The 16,405-nt window shown below is 44.7% G+C and overlaps 1 protein-coding gene across 1 annotated transcript in view; it reads right to left on the bottom strand.

Annotated features, from left to right (window-relative positions):
• Positions 1-16,405, bottom strand: part of TRMT9B (tRNA methyltransferase 9B (putative)) — a 68,152-nt gene that overhangs the window by 27,609 nt on the left and 24,138 nt on the right. The gene's annotated exons all lie outside the window — the stretch shown is intronic.

Below are 16,405 nucleotides of genomic sequence, written 5' to 3'. Positions count from 1 at the left end.
GTACCACTGAAAGCTATGAAGGCTGGCATTTTAGGAAGAACACTTAGAAAGAGTCTTGAAAGAATTACTAGTCAAAAGATTTCATCTGTCCTTTGGCAGTTTTGAGCCTGCGTTTATCATAAAGGAGAGGATGTTTTGTGTGTATGTGTGTTGTGTCTGTCACATGTTCTTTCTTTAATTAATTTATTTTTAATTAGAGGATAACTGCTATAAATACTGTGTTAGTTTCTGCCGTACATCAACATGAATCAGCCATATGTATACATACATATGTCCCATCCTTCTTGAACCTCCCTTCCGCCTCCCACCCCATCCCACTCCTCTAGGTTGTCACAGAGGAGCAGGTTTGAGCTCCCTGCATCACAGAGCAGATTCCCACTGGCTATCTGTTTTACACATGGTAATGTATATGCCTCTATGCTATTCTATCAATTCGTCCCACCCTTTTCTTCCCCCACTGTATCCGCAAGTCTGTTCTCTATGTCTGTATCTCCACTGCTGCTCTGCAAATAGGTTCATCAGTACCACCTTTTTAGATTCCACATATATGCGTTAATATATGATATTTGTTTCTCTCTTTCTAACTTACTTCACTTTGTATAACAGGCTTTAGGTTCGTCCACCTCATTAGAACTGACTCAAACACATTCCTTTGTATGGCCGAGTAACATTCCATAGTATGCATGTACCACAGTGTGCATTCCATTCATCTGGCAGTGGACACCTAGGTTGCTTCCATGTCCTAGCTACGGTAAATAGTGCTGTAAGGAACATTGGGGTACATGTGTCTCTTTCAATTACGATTTTCTCAGGGTATATGCCTAGTAGTGAGATTGTTGGGTCATATGGCAGTTTTATTCCTAGTTTTTTAAGGAATAGGAGAGGACGTTGTCTGAAACTCCATGCTAGTGGCAAAGCCTACAGCGCGTCACCTCGGGTTCACCCTTCCGGCCCTGACCTGGGGGCTGCTCTGCCCCCAGCCAGCCTGACTGTCTAAGCCCCTTGCCTTCAGGCATTGTGTCCAGATGCATTCACCCTCTCAAACAGGCTCTGAGGACAGGGTGTTCTGAGACTTAGTCAGAAAGTGTAGCGAAGGAAAAGAATTTCAGATAGTGTAGCGGGCATGTGTGAGCTGCTGGGGTGAAAAAGACCGCAGGGTGGGGAACTTCTCTCTTCACCCAAATCATAGTCCTCAAACACCTGTAAAGATAATTGACTTTCCATAAGTTTACTGAATTATGATCCAAACTTACCTCTGTTAAAAATGAATCATTTTATCTTTTCCAAGAAGTTTCTGGGCAAAGACAAAATAGGGTAGGTAGTATGTTTCTTTTAATAAGTTGAATTGGATCAGTCCTTTCATTTTATCAGCCACACATCTTTGGAGTATCTAGTATTAAAAATGCATTTCTTCTTTTCTCCTTGAATAAATCGGAAACCATCTTTGAGAACAAAGGTGACTCAAACCTTATGAAATTTTGAGGTTAACCAAGTGTGTGTATTTTCCTGGGAAGAGACTTAGCACCTCAAACTATGTCTCAGGGGAAAAATTAGTTTTTGGAAAAAAAGTAATTTCTGTATTAAATTAAAGAGATACATTCATTCATTCAACAAATACTAACTGAACTTCTGTTATATAATAAGGTGCTAGGGATAAAGATTTTTTAAGTTTCCCAATTTAGGAATCCAAGTTTAATATAGGAAACATACAAAGAAATAGAAAATTAAAATATGGTACTACTTTCATTTTCGGTATGGATACATCCTGAGAGCTTTTGAGCTTCTGAATCTCTAAACTAATTATGCCTTGGCTGTTAAACCTATCTATCGACAGGTCAATCAGTTGATTGATAAATTAATAGATAAAACAGACCTATTACAGAGTACGACATCATAGATCTTTGGGCCATCATCAAGTATTTAAAACCACAGATGCCCAGAGTCCATACCAGGTGTGAGGAATGTTATGATCCAGGTGTGCACAGGTTCTATAGGAACTGTAGGTGAGGCAACTCATCCAGCCTGTACAGGGGGAGGGGAGTGAAGGCTCCCTTGAGAGGCTGACAGCTCAGAAGACAGTAGGGGTGAGTCAAGAAAAATGGGAGTGGGAGATTCTAGCTATCAGACATCATATACAGAAAAGAAATGAGACTCTTCGATGAACTTCAAGTAACTTAACGATAATAGCAAGACATGCACACACACACAATGTGTACTAATTATTTACTGTTATTGAGGCCCTGTTATAAGCATTTAACATATATTAACTCATTGAATCTACACAGTAACTAAACGAAACAGGAACCACCACGTCCCCATTTTACAGATAAGGAAGCAGAGGCACAGAGAACACAAGTGACTTTCCAAAGTTACGAAGCTAGTAAGTGGCAGAGCCAGGATTTCAGACCAGAAAGTTAGATTCCTGACTTCACACTCTTAACTATACGGTCAGTGGGGAGGCAGGAAGGGAGAACGGGTGATACTATAAGAACCTCGAAGAGTCAGACCACGTAGGACTTAGTTGAACTTTCTAAGGAGTTTAGATCTTTATCCTGAATATAATGGTGAACAACAATTATGTCAGTGAGAGAAAAGACAAATTTGGATTTGGTTTCCAGAAATCCACAGCTAGAGTGTAGACTAGTATTTCCTGGACAGGTTCACAGAGACAGAACCTAGTAAAATCCTTTAGACAGATAATGATATTAAGGATGCTTAGGAGGGGGTGAGATACAGGAGATATTAAGGAGAGAGCATCACATTAGTAGGACTTGCTAACTGATGAACCGTCTAGTCAAAGCTATGGTTTTTCCAGTAGTCATGTATGGATGTGAGAGTTGGACCATAAAGAAGGCTGAGCATCAAAGAATTGATGCTTCCAAACTGTGGTGTTGGAGAAGACTCTTGAGAGTCCCTTGGACAGCAAGGAGATCAAACCAGTCAATCCGGAAGGAAACCAACCCTGAATATTCATTGGAAGGACTAATGTTAAAGCTGAAACTCTAATACTTTGGCCACCTTATGTGAAGAGCTGACTCATTGGAAAAGATGCTGGGAAAGATTGAAGGCAGGAGAGGAGGGGAGAACAGAGGATGAGATGGTTGGATGGCATCATTGACTCAATGGATATGAGTTTGAGAAAACTCCAATAGATAGTGAAGGACAGGGAAGCCTGGTGTGCTGCAGTCCATGGGGTTGCAAAGAGTCGGACATGACTGAGTGACTGAACAACAACAAAAATTGATGAAGAGTTAAGTGTGTTCTTTCACACACTGAAGAGGAAGCAGTGCTACTGATAAGGCTGACCCTGTAAGAGGTACCACCAGCATCCTAAAATAGAGGGAAAGAGAGTAAGAATGAAAGACAAACAAAAGGAAACTTTGGTAATGACCATATATAAACTCTGAAAGACTCTTCCCTTGGAATACCTGTGAATATGTCCAGAGAAATTTACTTAAGATACTTGCATCTGCAGGAAAAAGGCTGTAAGAAGGACTAGGTGTTGGTAATGGAAATGCCATAGTGATCGGTAACACATTATATTTCGCATTACTGCCTCAGCTGTTTGTATATATCCGTTATGTCTGTAATTGACGGCAGCATTTTCTAGATATGGACAGTGGAGCTCATGATGGCTGATGTCTTGTTGGGTATTGCAGTTTACACAGCATTCAGTCAATGTTTATGATAAAAATACATGAAGAAATGCAGAGAAGAATAAAAAAGAGGGTACTTTAGATGGTGCTGTAGTTCACCATCAGAGGGAATACATCTGAGCGAGGGTTTAGGTTTGGACATAACTGTTTCTGTTTATCTGAAGGAGAACCAAGTAAGATGGACATGAAGCTCAGAGCAAGCTGTTCTAGAGATCATTTAAAAATCATTGTTCTAAAACTTGGCAGTGATATTTCTTACCATTTACTCCCAAAGAGAGAAGGCATATAGTGTTCAGCTACGACCAAATACAGTTTAGTCCTATTCAGAGAGCTTAAAAAACAGATTTCTCCTGAGCACCAGCCTAGTCCAGTGGACTGACCCAAGAGGCAAACTTGAGGAGCCAGTTAATGACCATCTCTATTTACATGGACAGTCACTGCACAATTGACAAGTTAAAGTTGTTGGGCCGGTCCAGTGAAGAGGTAATAAGGTGTTTATTAGAAACTCTCTTTCACCCAGAAACTGTTAATATTTATAATTTAAAACCCAGCCCACTACAAAAAAGGAAGTGAATTAAATCAAGAGATTGTGCAGAACAAGAAGAAATGAGGTTAGGAGACCGTGGATCACTAGTAGTAATCAATGTGTTAGTGAGCTCCTCTGGTGGCTCATCGGTAAAGAACCCACCTGCGAATGCGTTAGACACGGGTTTGCTCCCTGGGTGGGGAAGATCCCCTGGAGAAGGAAATGGCAACCCACTCCAGTATTCTTGCCTGGAGAATCCCATGGACAGAGGAGCCTGGCGGGCTACAGTCCCATGTGGAGGCAAGAGTTGGACATGACTTAGCAACTAAAGAGAGAGAGAGAGATGCTACACAGAACCTCTTAACAGTACACCAGAGGTTATAGCAGAAATGGTGGGGACAAAGGTAACTGGCATTTCTGGTTGAAATCCTATGAGCAGAACAAATGAAGGGCTTTAAAACAATAACATATGTAACCCTGAGAGAATAGGACCCTCTCTGCAATCCCAACAGGGACTGAAAGGTTACCCTGGAGGAAATACATGTGAAAAGAACGTGGATAAAATGAGGGAAAGATCAAATAGTCCCAAAGAATATTTGGTTTTCTTGAAAAAAACCAACAACTTTTCTTCAAAAACTTGTGCGTCTACATTGACTTCGTGTTGGAGCAGAATGGTATCTCCAGAATCTAAAAATAAAGGAAATGAAGGTGGTCATATCTGAGTGAGGAATGTGTGTCCCTGTGAGGGGTGGGGGTGGCTCCAGGAGGAGAATACAAGGAAGTAGGAAATAAGAAAGCCCAGTATTGATTATGAGATCTGTTATCAAAGGCCACTCCCCCATGGGCACCAACTACGCAGTATTTATTATAACTGGATCACAACTCATTTTGATGGTGTAGATTAGAGAATGCCAGAAAAGAACAAGAAAATCAAAGATGAGATTTAAGAAAAAATGAAAATATAACACCTGACTTGCCCCAGGCATTTGCTACTGGTGTCAACTTGACAAAACCTGTCCTCAGTCTGTGTTAAAATCGAGGGGTGGTCGTGGTTCCCCGAACAGCAGCTTAGAAGAAGATAGGTGTGATGTCATAAAAGTCAAGACCAGAAAAAACACAACACATTTCCCATCCCCTTTCCTCCTAGGAAGGGAGGTCCCAGCAGGTTGGGTGATAAGGAATTTCACTGTCGTTTTGGTGTGAAATGATTGTTCATGGAGCCTTTACAGGAAGCCAGTGTAGTCAGCCATAACACTATAAATCATCTGATGATTATTCTAAGAATGAAATTAAGGGGAGCAATGTGAGGATGAATTAGACATTCTTGTATTTCATGAAAACATGTTTATAATGCAATTGACCCCAAAGAGGGCCCCTCATGGGGTTATTACTGAAAAAAAAAAATCCATGTCTTTGAGGTGCAGGAAAAGAGAGTGTGTGCATAGCACAGTAAAACCTGGACTGTCAGGCGTCTTCTCCTGTAGACTCCACCTCTGTCTCATACCCCCGCTGTGTCTCCCAGTGCCCCCCCATCCCTCTGCTGCCTCAGCCTGAGCTTAAGCCTTCCATGTTAATCCAGGAGTTACTGCAGACCTGGGAAACCTTGCCAGCTGCTTTACCTGAAGGCGAGCACACACCTATATGTTTTTTAGAACCTATTCTTTACTGACACCATTACTGCAGTGGATGATTTACCCTCCATAAAAACTGCTGCTGCTGCTAAGTCACTTTGGTCCTGTCCGACTCTGTGCGACCCCATAGACGGCAGCCCACCAGGCTCCCCCTGTCCCTGAGATTCTCCAGGCAAGAACACTGGAGTGGGTTTCCATTTCCTTCTCCAGTGCATGAAAGTGAAAAGTGAAAGTGAAGTCGCTCAGTCGTGTCTCTTAGCGACCCTATGGACTGCAGCCCACCAGGCTCCTCTGTCCATGGGATTTTCCAGGCAAGAGTACTGGAGTGGGGTGCCATTGCCTTCTCCGCCATAAAATCTGGGAGTCATAAATAATGAACTGAAAAAATATTTTAAAATTAAATAAAATTTAGTTTTATGAAAAATTTACCTTTTAAAAATGTCTCATTTTACTAGAGATTGATGAAAACACTGTTACACACCAACGTGGTAGAAAGAACTGGGTCTGGAGGACCAGCTTAATAGCATAGCACTGAGATTCATTCTCTACAGCATCGCCACACTGATGAACGGTTCCCCTTCTTCAGACTTAAAGCAGAAGTCCAAATACCTTAGCATTTCACAGAGCCCGCCAGCATCTGACCCCAGCCCACCCTCCAGCATCTAATCCCAGCCCGCCCTCCAGCATCGCCCCACACCCCACCTCCATGCCTTGTGCCCCACCAGCGCTACTCAACGTAGCCAGCCCCCCTGCCCCCCAACAGGAAAACCTGTCGGCTTAGTGACTCAGCAGATTTCCACTCAGGCACAAGCTCCTTATCGAGGCTCACTGCTTGATGTTTGTGACTTGCCGTTCTCTCAGCGCGTTAGACATTTGAGGTCTTCATGCTTTTTGCTCACCCGTTCCCTCTGCCTGGTATCACCTGTCTCTTCCAGCCCACCTGCCAGACACTTCTCTTCGAAGGTTCAGCTTAGGTCGTTTTCTCTATGAAGCCTTTCCTCCCCGGCTAGATTCACTGCCTTCTGCCCGCTGTGTGTCTACCCTGTATTATACAGAAGCTTGCAGCACTAGCGTTTTGGTGGCCATTGTCTCCTTGCTCTGGGCTGCCTCACACCCAGCTGTGTTTGTGATTAGGGGCGACCGCTAGCGTGTGGTTCTGGTGAACGAGGGCCTTGCCCTTCTGCACAGACGCTGAAGCGGGCAGAGTTTCCTGCCGCCGACTCCTGGTGGGATGGTGTGTTACTGTGTTAGGGCCGCCATAACAGAGTACCAGAGCCTCTGTCATACCGAGTGAAGTAAGGCAGGAAAACAAATGTTGTATATTAATGCATGTGTGTGGAATCCAGAAAAACAGTGCAGATGAATCTGTTTCTAGGGCAGGAACAGAGACACAGTCATCCAGAACAGACCTGTGGACACAGCAGGGGAAGGAGAGGTGGGATGAATCGGGAGATTAGGACTGACGTATACACACGACCGTGGTAAAACAGATGGCTAGTGGGAAGCTGCTGGATAACACAGGGAGCTCAGCTCAGTGCCCGGTGATGACCTAGAAGGCTGCAATGGGGCAGGTTGGAGGGAGGTCCTCGCACGATTCACTTTCTTGTACAGCAGAAACTAACACAACATTGTAAAGCAATTATACTCCAATTTAAAAAATAAAGTACCACAGACAGGTGGTAAACAACAGGAATCTATTTTCTCACCGTTCTGTAGGCTAGAAGTTCAAAGTCAAAGCATCAGCAGGGTTGGCTCATTCTGAGGGCTGTAAAAGAAGACTGTCCAGGCCTTTCTGCTTGACTTGGAGATGGTTGTCTTCTCCCTATGTCTTTATATCATCTTCCTCTATACTTCGATATGTTAATTTTCTCTTCTTACAAGGACACCAGCCCTACTGGATTACTGTGTGTGTGCTCAGTTGCTTCAGGCATGTCCAAGTCTTGGCGACCCTATGGACTGTGCCCGCCAGGCTCCTCTGTCCGTGGAATTCTCCAAGCAAGAATACTGGAGTGGGTTGCAGTGGCCTCCAGGGGATCTTCCCAATCCAGAGATCAAATCTGCATCTCTTAAGTCTCCTGCATTGGCAGGCAGGTTCTTTACCACTCGTGTCACCTGGGAAGCCCATTGGGTTAGAGCTCACCCTAATAAATTCATTTTAACTTAACTACATCTTTAAAGACTGCATCCAAAACACAGTCACATTCTGAAGTCCTGAGGGTTAGGACTTCAACATATGAATCTGGGAAAACACAGATCAGTTCCTAACAGATAGCATAGAGGGTGGAACGGTGCTCCCCATCGCCCCCCAAAAGAAATCAGTTCAGTCACTCAGTCACGTCTGACTCTTGGCGACCTCATGGACTGCAGCACGCCAGGCTTCCCTTTCTTTCACCAACTCCCAGAGCTTATTCAAACTCATGTCCATTGAGTTGGTGATGCCATCCAGCCATCTCACCATCTGTCTTCCCTTCTCCTCCTGCCTTCAATCTTTGCCAGCATCAGAGTCTTTTCCAATGAGTCAGTTCTCATCAGGTGGCCAGAGTATTGGAGTTTTAGCTTCAGCATCAGTCCTTCCAATGAATATTCAGGACTGATTTCCTTTAGGATGGACTGGTTGGATCTCCTTGCAGTCCAAAGGACTCTCAAGAGTCTTTTCCATCACCATAGTTCAAAAGTATCAGTTCTTTGGCGCTCAGCTTTCTTTATAGTCCAATTCTCACATCCATACATTACTACTGGAAAAAACCATACCTTTGACTAGATGGACCTTTGTCAGCAAAGTAGTGTCTCTGCTTTTTAATATACTGTCTAGGTTGGTCATAGCTTTTCTTCCAAGGAACAAGATATTTGCTCCTTGGAAGTCACCATCTGCAGTGATTTTGGAGCCCAAGAAAATAAGTCTGTCACTGTTTCCATTGTTTCCCCATCTATTTACCATGAAGTGATGGGACTGGATGCCATGATCTTAGTTTTTTGAATGTTGAGTTTTAAGCCAACTTTTTCACTCTCCTCTTTCACTTTCATCAAGAGACTCTTTTGTTCTTCTTCACTTTCTGCCATAAGGGTGGTGTCATCTGCAGGTTATTGGTATTTCTCCCAGCAGTCTTGATTCCAGCTTGTGCTTCATCCAGTTGGGCATTTTACATGATGTACTCTGCATATAAGTTAAATAAACAGGGTGACAATATGTCCATATTGCTAACCTCTTGAATTTGTAAATGTGACCTCTTTTAGAAAAAGCCTTTTGCAGATGTGATTAAGTTGTAAAGATCTTGAGATGAGATCCTCCTGAATCCAGGTGGGCCTTAAATCTAATAACAAGCATTCTTATGGGAGATGGAAGAGGAGAAGGCCACTAAAGACAGAGACAGAGGCTGGAGCTATGCTTCTAAGCAGAGGAACCCCTGGAGCCACCAGCAGCTGGAGGAAACAAAGGCAGACCATCCTTGGAGCCTCCAGTGAGAGCTTGGCCCTGTCTTTCTCAGACAGTCTTGGTTTGTGCCCATATTCCAACCTAGACTCTCTTGATTCTGTGCAGTCCCTAGTGTATTCCAGAAATTTTTCTTTCTTACTGAAGATATCTAGACTTAACTTCCGTTGCTTGCAATCAAAAACTTTGACGAATTTTTAAAGTATCAGTAGTTGTTACAGTCCAGTCTATGCAGAGAAATATGACAATTCTGAAAAGCATCATTAATGTTTTCAAAAGGAATCTGGCAGCTAATGGCTTACAGTAGCAAAAGGCTAAACCTATCAACCCCCACGTGGTCATAGGAATTAGGTGTCGAGAGAGGCAAGGCTGTAGTGACCCAACAGTGCCATTCCCAAGAACAGTACAGCAGGCCATGAGGAATTCTGGAAGGGCCGTAAGATGTTTGCAGAGCTTCCGAAGGAGTAAAACAAATGGAGATCGCATTATTCTTAACCCAAGCCTGATTCTCTTATGTCTTGAAGCTGTAGCTGAAAATTAAACTCCAAGTTAGAGTCTGTGGGTTACCAAATTAGATGAATTTGCTGAGTCACTGAGTATTTTATGAGAAAGTTAGGACATTTCTTGGGAGGAGAGATTGGGACCCTGAGAACAGGACTGAGAATTAATGGGTGCATCACCTCCTTACTTCCTTGTAGACCCTACAGTTCCCCACCCCCACAGTGGGTTTCTTGTAAAAGGGACTCAGTTCACCCCCTCCACACCTACAAAATACCTCCACCTCTCACTGTCCCCAGCTCTGTACCAGTCACTTTCCTGCATGGTCCAGGGAGACAAAGGCAAGCCCCGAAGGCTTGCACCCCGGGAGAATTACAGACAGCTGAAGCTAGAAAGCAGAGAACTCTGGGGTAAATGTCCACACACATGGATTCAGAGGGGAACCAGCAAAAGGAGAAATATAATTTTAGATTGCCCCAGGTTTATCTATGACACGTGCCCTTACCAGATGTTCTGCCAACCTGACCAAAGCAAGGGGCTCCTAGGAGCCTGCCCATCAGGTACCATCAGAGTCTGGACTCAGTAGTGGCCCAGACAGAATGGAGGTGCCACACATTGCTTGGCCAGAGGTCAGCTAAGGTCTGGTGAGATGGCTGCTGCGTGCATGGAGTGGTTGCTGGATTGCTGACAGAGAAACACAGTTCAGGGAAGAATTCTATGGATAGGCTTCTCAGAAGGGCTCACTATATGAGGATATCTTTTTTTATTATTATTATTTATTTTGGCTACATCAGGTCTTAGTTGGGGCATGCAGGATCTTTGTTGTGGTAGGCGGGCTTCTCTCTAGTTGTGGCTCTCTGACTTAGTTGCCCCATGGCATGTGGGCTCTTAGTTCCCTGACCAGGGATCGAACCCACGTCCCCTGGGTTGCAGGGCAGATTTTTAACCACTGGACCACCAGGGAAGTCCCGCCGTGGCTGAATATTTTTGACTGAAGAATATAAGATGGCCAGGCTACCTCCTCCTTCATGACTCCAGAGCCTTGACTCCTTGGGAGCATGAACCTCTTGGGCTGCCATGTTGGCAAGGACGGAGGCTATATATATGTGTGTTTGTGCACGCACACTCAATAATATGGTACTTCTTCCAGGCTGACCCTGTTACCCCCACAACCAAGTGCTCGGTCAATCAGCAGAGGTCCTAAACCCTCAGCCCAGGATGGGGTACAAAGCACCAAGGGAACCAGCCATTTGCCTGATGGTGGGTTGATTGTCTGGGGCCACTTTTCATCATGGAGGGGGCAGCAAATGGAGGCAAAATAGAAGGGGGACCGGGGCTTCCCTGGTGTCTCAGATGGTAAAGAATCTGCCTGCAATGCAGGAGAGCCTGGTTCGATCCCTGGATCAGGAGGATCTCCTGGAGAAGGGAATGGCCGCCCACTCCAGTATTCTTGCCTGAAGAATTCTGTGGACAGAGGAGCCTGGCAGTCTACAGTCCATTACACGACTGAGGGAGTAACACTTTCACATTTTTTTTCTTTGCCTTCCACACTTCTGTTAGCAGCACCATCTCCTAGCACCATCTCAAGGGGGCTCTTCTTTGCCCTTAAGCTTCCCACTGCGTTTGGTCAGTGAAGGGCAGAAGCAGGATTTGGAGGAGACAGAGGTGGAGTTATTTATTACATCATGTCAACTGCCTCCCACAAGGGCCTGGGTTTTAACAATGGCTTTGTTTCTCTCCTGAAGCCCACAACTTCCATGGGCTGCTCTCTCCTGAGATTAAAGTTCTCATTAAGTAACTAGTCTTTTTAAAATTTTTATTGGAATATAGTTGATTTACAATGTTGTGTTAGTTTCAGATGTACAGCGAAGTGAATCAGTTATGCATACACATATATCCACTCTTTTTCAGATTCTTTTCCCATATGTCATTATAGAGTATTGAGTAGAGTTCCCTGTGCTGTACAGTAGGTTCTTATAAGATATCTATTTTATATATAGTAGTGTGTATATTGGAGAAGGCAATGACACCCCACTCCAGTACTCCTGCCTGGAAAATCCCATGGATGGAGGAGCCTGGTAGGCTGCAGTCCATGGGGTCGCTAAGAGTCGGACTTGACTGAGTGACTTCATTTTCAGTTTTCACTTCCATGCCTTGGAGAAGGAAATGGCAACCCACTCCAGTGTTCTTGCCTGGAGAATCCCAGGGATGGGGGAGCCTGGTGGACTGCTGTCTATGGGGTCACACAGAGTTGGACACGACTGAAGCGACTTAGCAGCAGCAGCAGCAGTGTGTATATGTCAATCCTAATCTCCCAATTTATCCTTCCCTGCCTTTCCCCCTGGGTAACCATAAGTTTATTTCCTACCTCTGTTACTATTTCCATTTTGTAAATAAATTCATTTATACCATTTTTTTTTTTTTTAGATTCCACATCTAAGAGTTATCATATATTTGTCTTTCCCTGTCTGGCTTACTTCACTCAATATGACAATCTCTAGGTCCAGCCCTGTTGCTGAAATGGCATTATTTTGTTCTACTAGTGTTTATCCCTTTCCCTTTCAAGCCCAGGATGATAAATGTGCCCAACTGCTACCCCAGAACGCTTCACCATCCCTGGTCGGTTTCTCTAGGGACCCTGCTGCTTGGGGATGAGACAGACATTTCCCTCTCTTCCTCAGGATGCTGTGGGGTGTGTGTGTGTGTGTGAAAGAGAGAGAGAGAGAGCACAGAAGTGGGTATAAAAAACAATATCTCTAAATCAGTCATCTCCCCAGTGTCCAGGTCCTTCAGCATGGATGTTGCCCTAAGGGTCATAAAACTAAATTTCATATTGTGCTAAATCGCTTCAATCATGTCCAGCTGTTTGCAACCCTTTGGACTGTAACCTTCCAGGCTCCTCTGTCCATGGGATTCTCCAGGCATGAATACTGGAGTGGGTTACCATGGCCTTCTCCAGGGGATCTTCCCGACCCAGGGATCAAACCTGCATCTCTTGCATCTCCTGCATTGGCAGGTGGGTTCTTTACTGCTAGTACCACCTGGGAAGCACAAATTTCATAGTATTCAGCCTTAAAAAGGAATGGAAATTCTGACATGTGCTGCAACATGAATGAAGCTTGAAAACATTATGTCAAGTGATATAAGCCAGACACAGAAGGACAAATACTGGATGATCCACTTCTGTGAGCTTTCTAGAGTAGTCAGATTCATAGAGACAGAGACTGGAGTCGGGGTCGAGATGGGGCCTGGGGGATTTGGGAGAGCGAGAGGGGGAGTTACAGTTTCATGGAGAGGGAGTTTCAGCTTAGGAAGAGGAAAATCTTCTCGAAGTTGGTTGCACAAGAATGTGAAGGCACTTAGGCCATTGTCTGTACACTTAAAAATGGTTAAAATGGGAAGTTTTAATGGACTTCTGCCCGTCCTCCTGCATGACCTGCTTGGGTATTGTAGCAAGTAGCTTCAGCCCATGAGGCTAACTGCCCCCTCAGGTCTTTGGGACCATGCCTGTTGTGAAGTTGTGAGCCCTGCACCCCCTTCTCCACAAGCTGTGTTGTGGGCGTGAAGGCTCTGCAGATAATACTTCTTCCTTGCCAAGTGGCTTTGCACCCAGGACACACTGCACCAAAGCGAGTCCTGGAGGTGAGAGGAAGGAGGGGGACCAGCCCCTTTCGGGTTGCTTCCTGTTCCTGTGAGTGTCACCTGGCAACAGCCCTGTGCCCTGGCAGACCATTTGTTTCTGGGAGCAGTCAGTCCCCAGCTCTTTTGTGCTCTCCAAACCTCAGCCCTTTGCCTAGCCCTGAGAGACCCCCTCCATGCCAGGCAGCGCCCAGGCCAGGAGATCTGCTCCAGACCCTCAGGGCCCCGTGTCTGGGCTCTTGAGGAAACAGCACTAGCTGGCCAGTGCTGGCTTCCCAGACTCTGGGTCCTACCTCCATAGACCTCTCTAGTCCCCGGGGTCTGGTTGCTGCTCTAGGGGCCCCTCCTCTAACCCTCCAGGTTCTGAAAAGCCCACTCTCTTTTCTTGATTCCGCCAATGCAGGGTGGCAATTCGGTTGCTTTTACTGTCCTGCCCCTATGACTTTTGATCCTCTAATATCTGTTTAACCATCTCCTTACATTAAATTCTCTCTGTTAACGTAACTGGTGAGGTTTCTGTTTTCCTGACAGCATATTGACCCGTATTACTGTATTCCTGCACTTCTGTGCAAGAAATGAAAACAAGAGAGTGTGTTCCATTTCAACAACCTGCTACAGTTGCGTATTGCCTATCTGCTTTAACTAGTTTGTAAGCACCATGAAATCAGTTGTTTTTGGTTCACTGAGCTGTACACCCTGTGAATGCAAGGTGAACTGCAGTTTGGCACAGAGCAGGCACCCATATCATCTTCGTTGAATAAATGAACAGGAAATATTTAATTTGAATATAAAAAACCAGAATAATTCTAGTCATGAACATGTGCTTGTAATATATAAATATACATGCAGATATCTCCAGGGGGAAAATAAGTAGCTGGAATTTGCAAACCTCTTTCTGAAATTGTAGCAGTATCCATTTTATGCCCCCCCCCCCATTCTCTTGTTTAATGATTTTACTCAGTGGGGGTTTCTCCATATTTTTCTTGTGCTTTTAGGGCATGTTATCCATAAGTAGTCAGTCGATGTGATATTGTGATTTATACTAAGAAATATGTATTCGCCACTGTTCCTGGCCCAGAGCTTCTAAACCCTTATAATTTCCTATATGAAAGCCTTAGAGGCATCTTTTGTTATGTGTTTTTTTGTCAGTTCCTGAAACAGTTCCAGAGCATAAAGGTGAAATGGGTGTCTTTTGTTATTAATAAATAACAAGCCCCTTTCAACCACACCAGAGTTTCCGTTAATGAGGTGACCTTTGGAAAGTCCCTAAGGATGAGGCTGGTTGCCTGGGGGACCATGTGATTAGAGAGTTGGACCTAGAGGGCTACACCTCAGACCTCCAGAGAGTTCAGACACCAAGGGCCAAGGATTTAATCAATCACTCCTCCGTAAGAACTCCAAAGGATAGGATTTGGAGAGCTTCCGTGTTGGTGGACAGAAACCCGTCCACGTGTCAGGAGGGTGTCACGCTCTAAGCTCCAAGGGCAGAAGCTTGGGGCCTTGAAAGGTCCAGATCCTGCCCTGTGCATGCCGTCCATCTGGCTGTTCCTGAGTTATGCCTTTTGAGAGACAAGCTGGTCACCCAGTAAGTAAAATGTTGTCCTGAGTTCTGTGAGCCACTCCAACAAATTAATCTGAGTAGGGGGTCATGAGAACCACCAATTGATAACCAGTCGGTCAGAGCACAGATGACAACCTGGACTTGCCAGTGGCATCTGAAGTGTGTGTGGTGGGAAGGAGGGTGGCCGTCTTGTGGGACTGAGCCCTTACCTTGTGTGTCTGAGTCTGGCTCAGGTGGGTGGTGTCAGGATTGAGTTAAATTGTAGGATGCCCATCTGGTGTAGCAGAGGTGCCTGATGTGTGGGAAGGCTCCACGTCTGGGGACCCACAGTGAAGCGGTGTGAGAGCAGAGGAGACGCACGAGGGTGCTCTTCCTTTACATTCATCCAGTCGATAAAATACAGTTTGAAAACCGAAACACCGGTAGTTACACTTCACAAATAAAAGACTTCAAAAGGAGAACTCGGGGAATTTTGACATGATGAAAAAATAACTGTATTGGTGACATGTCATCACTGCTGTGACGAGTCACTTAGCACGTCACTTAGCCCCTCTGGGTATCTGTGACTTCATCTTTGATATAAAAACGTATAGATCATTTGTAAAGTGCCTTCCTTCATTTAAGACTACGATTCTTCAGATAGAAGAGTGCTTTATCATCCCAAGAGCACAAGAGAACTTTCAAGCCTTGAGACTCTATCCCAGACTTGAATTTCTTCTCATCACTGTCCTCAGGCATATCCTTTCCATAGATGGAGCCTGGCAAAGTGTGAAGTGACTGACAGTCGAATAAAAAGCTTTGGTGCCAATTCCTATTTCCAGGTCCAGATGAAATTCTAATTTTCTGTAGCTCATACGTTTTAAACTTGTCTGGATATCTTTAAGACCCTAATCTGTGGAGCAGTGTTAATATTGAAAGCTGCATGAAGCATCTGACACTCGGACTACTTTGTAAAAGCTCAACAGAGACCAGGTCAGAGCAGCCAGCTCTTCTTTTTCCCTGACATTTAAATGGATCAGACAGCCCAGAATGCACCAGCCTGACTCTGAGCAAGGACACAGGCTCACGGGAGGGAACCCTGCATCCATGGAGCCATGAGAATCAACCAGAATAATGATCCACAGAAGGAACTGGAAAATGGTCCACAGAATGAACCGGGATAATGGTCCATGAATGGAACTGGAAAACAGTCCACAGAATGAACTGGGATAGTGGCCCATGAATGGAACTGGAAAATAGTCCATGCAATGGACTGGAATAATGGCCCATGGAAGGAACTGGAATAATGGTACAATAAAAGTAGTGTGCAACTGCCATAAGCATTCTCTCTTTACTGTTCTGTGTGATGGAGAACAGTGTAACATAAAAGTCAGTCTAATGCTACTTTAGAAACAGAACAGAGAAAAAACAGGCTTATGTATGTGACGGAGAACAGTGCAACATAAAAGTTGGTCTAATGCTACT

The sequence above is a fragment of the Bubalus kerabau genome, chromosome 2, assembly GCF_029407905.1.
Source record: "Bubalus kerabau isolate K-KA32 ecotype Philippines breed swamp buffalo chromosome 2, PCC_UOA_SB_1v2, whole genome shotgun sequence".
Lineage (NCBI taxonomy): Eukaryota > Metazoa > Chordata > Mammalia > Artiodactyla > Bovidae > Bubalus > Bubalus kerabau.
The sequence above is the reverse complement of the archived record's forward strand: the minus strand, read 5'-3'. Positions and strand labels throughout refer to the sequence as shown.